Below are 9,942 nucleotides of genomic sequence, written 5' to 3'. Positions count from 1 at the left end.
ACTAAAATATCCTTATATGTAAAAGACATAAAGCCCCAATTCCCCTTTCAATTTTCATTTAACCCTAATTCAATTTTGGCTTCCTTTCTTCCACAGTTGGATCGGCCATTCTCTGTTATTCTTCTTCTTTTTTATCATCATCTTCTTCTTCATGAAACCCCAAAAAAAAAATATTATCATTATCTTAAATACTCACTTGGTTGAAGTAAGTAATCAAAACTTATAGTATTCTTGATGGGTATTTGAAGAAGAAGAGAAGGTAATGTTAAATTTCAATATTTTGGCTACTTTCTTTTTTAATTTTTCTGAATCACATGTTGTGATTCGTGTTTATGGTGTTCATTTGTTAGTAATGATTTTATTTTCTTATTTTTTTATCATCGAATTATAGATTTGATATGGATTGCTTTCCCATTTTCTCATTAGCTCTTATTTTTTAAGTGAATATGCTAGTAAACACATGTTTGGCTATTCTATTTGTTGTTCTACTATGAAACATATATTTCATTTTTTTCCGTCCAGAACGACTTACATATAGTTTTCTACAAACCATAATGACATACATCTCGTTATCAATAATGTACGAAGTTTGATATTTGATAAAAAAATTTACAATTCTTATGTCAATTGTAATTATGGCCATCATGGATATGTTATGGATTCAATTTGTTTTCTAATTGAATATGAGTAGTCAGTTGAAAGCGCTTGAAAATAAAAAATGCAATGAATGGCAAAGGGAAAACATCGATCATTCTTGTTTGAAAAAAAAATTTCTTGTGCAAGCTTGTATAAAGTTAGAGAGATGTTGAAGGTTGATACAATGCTATACCAAATGGAGACGTCAACGTTTGTCCCTACAATGTCTAAGGCTCCAATTGTAAGAAAACTAGTCATGTTTGCTCTACTTGTAAATGTCAAACAGCTAGTAGTGAAACTTAAAGTTGTGCAATTGTAGTGACTTGTAATTTTATTATTTTGTATTTATTGGAAGCACAAAATGGTTTACTAGATTTTGTAGTTATTGTGCTATTCTCGCTTTTATGCTATTAGAACAACGTTAAAGTCTTGTTATGTTGTGATATTTTTTTTCACATTACAGACAAACGACTTTTATATTGTTATAGTTGACGCGTATGTCGTTTCAATATGAAAAATGCATAGATTCATATAACGACGTTAAAATTGTTCCTGAAACATAAAATGATATTGATGTCATTTCAATACGAAAATTGCACTAATTTACATAAAAATATTGAAATCGTTCCTGAAACACAAAACGAAATTAATGTTGTTCCAGTATAAAAATATGCCACTTTATTGATTTTCATAGTGGCTTGAAGTCATTATAGAACAATAATATGACATGAATGTCGTTATATAAAAAACTTACATAGCGCACGTGATATGGGGAATCGTTGCGCTCGCTTCTAAGGGACCATTTGTTCTCGAGTGGTAATGATATTAATATCATTATATATCTATATTGTTGTAGTTATTATTTAAATTTGAATGATTTCAAACACGTCAAATTTGTACTAAAATAATATGGACATCGTTATATTATTTCGTGGTCTGCTACATAACGATATAATTATCGTTTCAATACAATTTTGACAACATCGATATCGTTTTAGTTTAAATCATAAATAAAACAACATATATATCGTTTAAGTTTATATAAAAAGATATGTATATCGTTTGGTCACTACCGAACAAGGTCACGAGCCACGAGCTCGAGCTGAGCTCGTGGCTCGTCCAAATGAGCCGCCCACGAGCGGCTCATCTACACGATGAGCCAAGCCCCGCTAGGCTCGCCTACGGGCGAGGCCCGCTCGGCTCGTGCTCGGGCTCGTGATTTCATGAGCCCGAGCCGCCCATGAGCCCCTTTTTCACGAGTCGAGCTGGCGAGCCGTGAGTCGGCTCGGCCCAATTGACATTCCTATATGCAACTTCGTGCATTTTTAATTTTTTATAATGGGCTTTGTTTTGGGCCCTTATTTTTTTAAATATGGCATACAATACGCATTTTAATCAGATCTTTTAGGGCAAATTCAATTTTTTCGTCGGAATACTCTTTTTAGGGTTCTATCTCAAAAGTATTTGCCTTTTAGGTTTTGAAGGAAAAAAAAGGTTCTTTTCTTAGTTCTTTTGAGTATCAAATTCAGGGGTTTTTTATTTGTTGGCTATTTATCGAAGCTTTGATTTTTCTATGGCGAGATGAAGCTGAGGTAAAAATTAGATGAAGTCTCAGACAGGTCATCGAAAGAAGAATGAAGGCAACCGGCGGCGGAACACAACCGGCGAACCCTTCGTATTTATGTTGTATGTATATTCATTTTCTTGATTTCTCCATACAAATCCCTGTAGACATCGTAGATTCTAACATACTTTTTGGTCTTTTTCAGTATATTTTTGATTTTCACGTTCTTTTAAAAAATTAAGAACCTCCAACTGCTTTGGGAATTTGCACAGGCAAACAGAAGAAGGCATAAACCCAGAGCTATGGCAAGCTTGCGTTGGTCCACTGGTAAACCTGTCGGCAGCTGGGGATTCTTCAGTCGGTTTCGTTTTGCCTCTGAGCCTCCTCTTCTTTCACTCAGACATCTCCCAAGGCAAGTTTTTTCAGAAAAAAATTAACTAATATTGTATCTTGATTATGATTTAAAGTCTGTTGTTGTTATACAGTAATTGCAGATTTTATTGACGTTTTAATTGGAAAATTTTGTTGCCCAGATGGACTCTGAGAGCTATATGTTTGGACCCTATAAGATTGACTCAAAGGAAGTGTTTTACTAAACAGAGAATGTTTCAATATCGGGCAACGTTGGGCTACTAGTTGAGGCGAGGGTGTTGGAGGTTTACATACTATTCTTCTTTTTTTCATTTTTGTATTTTCACTAGGGAAGTGATACAATTTTCATATTAATGGTGATTAGGAATCAGAGGCTGATCGCCACATTCCCCCCTTTCTGCCCTAAATCCTGTCATTCCTGTCTCTTTTTTTAATAGATATTTTGGTTTGTCTTCCTTTATTTTGTTTATCACATAATGAATTTTATTCAATGGTGTTGAGTTCATCTATGTGAAAGAATTAGAATTTTCAATTGATATTTGATGTTAATATTTGTTTGGTTCAATTTTGACAGTCGTGACAGGTTGCATTTTGATTATTGAAGTTTCTCCCAGCCTCCCCTCCCCCATTGAAATGATACTCCCAATAACTATGTAATCACAGTTATCTTTCATTGCTTTACTGTGGTTTATGATTTAATGAATTTTTCCAATTCAAGCAGCTTCTGAAAATCCTTTCAAGGGAATTTTTACTGCTCTTCCCAAGCCCGGAGGAAGCGAGTTTGGTAAGGTTTACAGCCTTCCTGCTTTGAATGATCCTAGAATCGGTATGTGACTAATTTTTGCATCACTTGATTTCTATTATCCTTTTTCCATTTATGTTTCATCTCCTCTTCTAATTGATATCATGTGTTTTTGGCGTTGCTGGAGACATTTTAGGCTATTCATGAGATGTCTAGATAATTTTTATCATATTGAGTCTTGATGTTTATGTTTATTTTACTTCAGAATGAATCTTACATTCCTTATCTGTGACATTTTAGGCCATTCATGAGTTGCATTTGAATTATATTCTTATGATTTGTGCTTTGATGATCTGAATGCTCTCAAAGTAGCTGCTTTAATGTGCAATTTTCAAAATTTTCTCATATGAGGTGTTGTTAGATTACTCTATGACGAGACTCTGGCAACGATATTAATCTCCCCTTCACATGTTTGTTAACCCATTTACTGCAGTAGACTGAAAACCAATAGTTTAGGATGGAAATAAGAGGATCAAATTCATCTTGAGGAGTATGTATGATTTCCTTTATTGTATAGGTTCCAAAGTGCAGTTCAAATCTTAATTTTGAAGTACTGGAACGAAGTGGTTGGTGGAACGAAAACATTGGAAACCTATTGAAACTTTTTATCTTGTTAGTTGAAGCACTCATGTTTCTTTAAGCCAATGCACTAAAACACGTAGTCTGTTGCACTTCTTTTTAATCTTCAATTTTTTTTTAATGATCATTTAGCGTATGTTTGGTAGGTGATTATAATTTGTTCAAATTATAAATAGATAGAAACGAGTGGTAAAATAAATGAGGAGTATATGTTGGTCCCATTTGATAAAAAGTAGGTTTGACTAGAAGTGATTGAAAAAATACGTACCACACATGCTTTAATTCAACCGTATGCAAAAAAATTTCAATGCCTCTTCCTTTTCTTTTATTTTCACTGCAATAAGTTTACAACTCCAGTATTTTGTTTGAAAGCAACAGTGGAAATCTGTTCTAGGATTAACCGACACCTTCTTATGATGTGTAAGATACACTTATTTTTTCCCATTATAATTAATCTTCGATAGAGCTTTTGCTTAAGGGGAGTGTTGTTTAGTCCTTCACTTTTAATTGCTGTCATTGTAATCCTTCAAAGCAAGCACTGGTTTTAAGCTGTGGCAGATATTAGCTTTATAGGAAATGCATAAGTATTAATTCATAGTTCCATTTTCCTGTAAGCACTACCCGTGGATCAAACGATACTAAATGCCAGATATGATAAAGTCTATTTTGCACGTATATGAGCGGATTGTTAGTAATATGGCAGTACCTTTATAATGACATCAGAGAAATCGTTTTCACGGTCCAAGGAGTGTTTTTCTTTAACGTTCGTCATCAAGCAATTAATTTGGTTTGTTAGTTTTTAACATTGAACATGTATCCTTGAGCAATCGGTAAACTTATGTACCACATATCTCTGTGTAAAGCATTAACAATGTGTGTGTGTGTGTGTGTGTGTGAGAGAGAGAGAGAGAGAGAGAGAGAGGGTGCTTTTGGGAAGGTAAAGATTTTCACTGAAAATATGACTGACTTGACCAAATGATAAGATCTCTATTATCAATAATTAGTTTGGCATTTATTATCTAATATTTGATATGCAAAATTTATAAATCATGTGCAAAATGTCAAACTTCATTTTTAAGCACACATTCTAATGGATCCAAAAGTATTATCCACAACCCATTTATAAATAAACAGTTTATAAATTCTTCCAAACGGACTTTGTACTTCAATTTTTTCCTGTACTATTTTATGACCCTCTAAAAGTTATTATTGTCACTTGGGTGTAATAGCTATATGTTTTGATGCTAAGCATAACATCTAAATATGTCGATCGTCTTGACATCTGGCCCTTCACCAATGATGGAGAGCCAAAGAGGCACTTCTGTTTTTGTCTCCTTGACGCCCCATACACACCATAGGGTAATATATTATAACAGGAGTCTTTAATGCGTACACTTGGGTGAAATAACTATTAAAAGCTGAATACAAAAGGTGTAGATGTTACTAATGCATATAATGATTCCGAAGTTGTTTCAACTGTGTAGTTTATTACTACTCGAGATTGTGAATATCTGAAGCAATTTGCCTTTGTGGTCACATGGCTCCTTTTGTTACCTCTCTCAATAGAAAACGTTAATCTCTTTGGTTTGATCATTTTCTACATGGCCAGCTTATTGAATAGTATTTGACAAAGTAGGCATCCCTTCAAAGTGTGCTGTAGTATTTGTATGGCAGCATATTTAGCGTGTAGATAAGTAATATATGTAGCCTTTCCTCTTAAGAATGTCTTTTCAGCCTTACAACTGGTTCTCGGTTTGGAGTTGACTTGAAAATTCAGCCTTTCTGTCGATTTCAACACTTTATGGTTTTCGGAAGTAGCTAAAATTTTCCTGTTACCTAAAAAGGCTAAAAAAAACCACCACGTTATTAGAAATCCCACCACTTCCAGTTTTAAAGCTACGAAGAGAATTTTAAGGCACTCTCATGAAGTAAACGAAAACCATCTGATATTTATTTCAACTGAAGTAAAACTTTGAAGTAGGGGAATCAATTTGAAAATGAAGGAATAATTTTGGGTTCTCTCGAAAAGTTGGGTTTTTCATCTTGAATGAAAACTCATTCTACCTCTGGTTATGTCGATTTGATTCTTATTGATTTAGAATTTAATTTCTAAATGTTAAATAGGGGAATATATTTCAACACTGTTTTGGTATTATCAAAAGTTTTCATCAACCAATCTACTGAATCACTCAAACTTTGATTTTATTTACAATTTTAAAGAAGGTGGGATTGCTCCTAAATTCCTTATCATGAGATGATGGATGGCAAGAAACTGTAAATAAATTTCAGAAGAAAGGCCAACCTCTTGTTTAAGGAACTCAGTATGTCCTCTCTACAAGATCTTGAAAGCTTCTGTAATCCTTAAAAATCATGGTACTAATAATATACTGTCACTAATTTTTGCATAAATTTGAAACTAGACTAATTGATATCAATGAAAATAGCAAGTTTAGGGGCTCAGAAGCAGATAGTTCATCTTCTAATCTCAAAGAGTTTATACACACAATAAAAGAGAACTACAGTTTGAATTAAGTTACCAAGAGTACTAAAAATGATCTTAATCTTCTGTTTCATAAAATGTGTAAATGCTAAAAGGTAATATGTGATGCAGATATGTTTATATGTGGCATGCTTTAGCTGGATACTGGGAAGGAGTTCCCCTTCTTTTGAATCACTAAAGAAGTACAATCCTAAGCTTGCTTATCCAGTTCGATCATTGGGAAATACACCATAAGTTCCACCATAAGCTCTAATAATTGTACGAAGTATTTTCTTCATTTTAGATTGTAAGAGCAGGCATATTTATACTAATCAATGTCTTTATATCTCCTTTTGGAAGGCTCCTAAGGTTGATGAGTTGAAGTTTCTTGCATCCCAACTTTACTATAGCAATTCCGAAGGTTTGGTTTCAACTGGAAAATTGATCGAGGTAATTTCAAAGTTACATTGCTTCCATAAATGATTTGTTCATGCAATTTCATCTATATAAAAAAGTATGATCATTGGAGCTACATAATAACTTAAAAGAAGGGGGCATAAAGTAAATGTCTTGTAAGGTTATGGGTGTTGGGATTTGAATCCAAAATCACCACCATATATTAATGTGTGGAATTAATAGGTCCTAAATAACTATGTTAACTAAATGCCAAAGTATGTTGTTTTCGTTCGCTTATTTAGTTGATTAATTAGTGCAATTATATTCAAGACAATGGTATCTCCAACTTCGATTAATTCAATTTGGGAGTGCTTGATAAATGCAATTTGTGCACTTATTTAGGCCACATTATTAAACTTTAAGTCATTAAATTATTAATTTATATTTAACTTAGATCAGTTTTCTTTTTATTTTTAGTGATGGACTTGTCGGAAGCAATTGGAGAGAAAAGGACGATTATTGGATAAAAATGCAATTTTGGGATCAAACTCTACGTGCTAGAAATTAAAAGACTTAAGTGCATTAATTATAAGGAAGTAAGGCCTTGAAAGATAAATTGTAACTAATTGGGCATCAAATAAATGGAAAGTGAAAAAGAATATTTGGGCCTCAATAATTGTAGAAAATGGGCTGCCTTGGGATTTATAAAAGATAGATAGAAAACGGCAGCCAGGAGAAGAAGGAAAACGGGAGAAAAACCTAAAAGAGAATTTAGTCTTCTTTGGGGAGTCAACAAAAACGGCTGCGAGAATTTGGACGGCTGCTGGTAGAAAGAAATTGAGTAACAGTAGGGCTGCCAAACTATATTATATATATACACATAGGGAGGCCGCTAACGGAGTTGCTGGGGAATTAAAAAGGCAGCTGCTTGGAGGAAAATAAAAGTTGGCGTTGAAAGTCAGGCATTGCAGGCTGTGGGAAGAAAGGAAGGGAAGAATTCTTGGGGCTTTGCTTTGGAATTCAATCACAGTGGCCAGCCAAATTAAAGGAAGCAAAACGGGAGAATAATCTAGAGAAAACTGGTCCCTTTTTGGAGTTAAAAAAAAAAAAAAAAAGGCCTCAACTGGGGAAATTAATTAGAGATAAATACATACAAGAAGAGGCGCTTGGGGGGTCAACATATATAAATACAAGCTGCTGTAATTGGGCAGTAAAAAAGGGCAGAGCTGCTGGGACAGAAGGCAAAGAAAAAGGCTGATTTGGCTGATTTATATATATATACAACAACTGCGGCAGAAAATTTAAAGGAATTGGAGACTAATCTATAGACAAAAAGGCAGCCAATTGGGGGATTAATACACATTGATACACACGGAACTGAGAGGAAGAAAAACCATAGAAAAGCTGGTTGGAAATAAGAGATTTCACATTGGATTCGAAGAAAGGCTGCCGGCTGAGTTTTTTGTGCAACTTTCTTCAATAATTGTGCAAGGAGCTTGAAAATTGAATCACTTCCCGTCGATTTTCGGTGATTTTCTTCCACTTTTATTTGTTTAATTCAACATGATGCTAGGATAAATCTTTACATATTTGCGCACCATTAGGATAATAAATTGCTTATTCGTAGTGTTCAAAAACTCATGATAGCTAGAGAACTATTATTGGGACACACGGACAATAAATATTAGAAATAATATTTGTGACGTGTATGATCATATGTGATAATCTTAAATGTCAATGCATGTTTGCCATATGAATTCCGACTAGGAATAGGATCGTCTTGTGGTAACCATAGGTTTATCATATCTTAGAAAAGAATAATAAATAAAAGTGAAATTATCGATTGTCGCTATGGCAAAAAATTTACATAGTTATTACTGGTTGAGAATTAGAATTAAGTATTGATCAGTGACGTCAAAAATCTAATACGTTGACACATTTGATTTTTAAACCAACTTTCATTGTTTTCGCAAGTTTTAGTTATAAAAATTCGTTAGCTATTCATTCGATCTTTTTTTATCATCAACACGAATCTAAATATATTAGAATTGATCATTATTTTATGTGGGCCGATAACTCTCTCATCATGTTTATTACTTGTACAACGAATCCATATGTTTGCGAAATTTTGACGAACAGTGCTTATTAACTCTAACTTTAACCTATGTTTGTCTCTTTCTTTTCGACTGCATTAAATATTAGCATCAAGTTTAGATTAAATTGATTTCATATACATCTATAACAACTTAATCTACTTTGGTCCGGTGTAAATATAGGTGCTGACCTTTTATTCTACATTTTCTGAAAGGGATTGTTTTTGAAGAAGAATGCAAAATTTCTGAACTTTAAGAATGATTTTTGTTTTTGGAAATGGGATTGCTTCTAACAAAATCCATTGCTTTGAGACCTGTTTTTTTTTGTAAGTCAGTAAATCTTGTTTAACACGGTCATCCATATTTTATAGGCTCTTCAACATGCAAAAGAAGCCCTGAGGTTACGAAAGAAGCTTTTAGCTAAAATGTTTTTTTTACTTAATTGTGAAAAGGAAAGAATTTTATGAATAAGAGTGGAAATGTTAAAGGAATACATGAGTATTGAGGCGTTAGAGATTTCTTATCTAGTAACGATTGATTTTTTTTGGAGGGTGGGGGTGGGGAGCAATTCTTGTGAATTTGACTGCATTATTACTCCTTGGAATGTACTTAGCATTTACCTTGATCACGTCTTTTAGGTATAGAATTCTTTAATTCAAATATTTTGGTTAAAACTTTATATGAAATAATGTTTCTGTTATATATCATTATTTTATTTCAATTATTTGTGAGTCAGAGGTTACAAGCATAAATGAGAATCTAGGAAATGCGCAAGAAGCTCAAACTTCTTTACTATGGGAAAGAACATCTTCCAATTTCAGACTTGACACTTTTTGGAATTTATTTTTCTTCTATGTTCAGATGGTTGCTTTATTTATTTTTTTCTTACTTTATCATAATTTAACCAAAGATATTAATGGTATGTTTGATTGCAAGTATGAAATTTACATGAAAAGAAAATAATTTCTAGGAAAATTGTCAATTAAAGTGTTTGATTGATTTTATTTTCAACCTAGAAAAT

At 33.2% G+C, this 9,942-nt stretch overlaps 1 long non-coding RNA gene across 3 annotated transcripts in view; it reads left to right on the top strand.

Moving 5' to 3' along the window:
- Positions 1–2,734: 2,734 nt before the first annotated feature.
- LOC111381747 overlaps positions 2,735–9,942 on the top strand; it is a 16,657-nt gene continuing 9,449 nt past the window's right edge. The window contains exons 1-4 of one of the 3 annotated variants that reach the window (XR_002700392.1): positions 2,735–2,856; positions 3,294–3,356; positions 6,793–6,882; positions 7,306–8,356. This is a non-coding gene — a long non-coding RNA (uncharacterized LOC111381747). The other 2 variants (XR_002700391.1, XR_002700393.1) reach the window with 2 other exon arrangements.

The sequence above is a fragment of the Olea europaea genome, unplaced genomic scaffold, assembly GCF_002742605.1.
Source record: "Olea europaea var. sylvestris unplaced genomic scaffold, O_europaea_v1 scaffold2364, whole genome shotgun sequence".
Classification (NCBI taxonomy): Eukaryota; Viridiplantae; Streptophyta; class Magnoliopsida; order Lamiales; family Oleaceae; genus Olea; species Olea europaea.
This window is presented reverse-complemented; position numbering and strand designations above follow the sequence as displayed.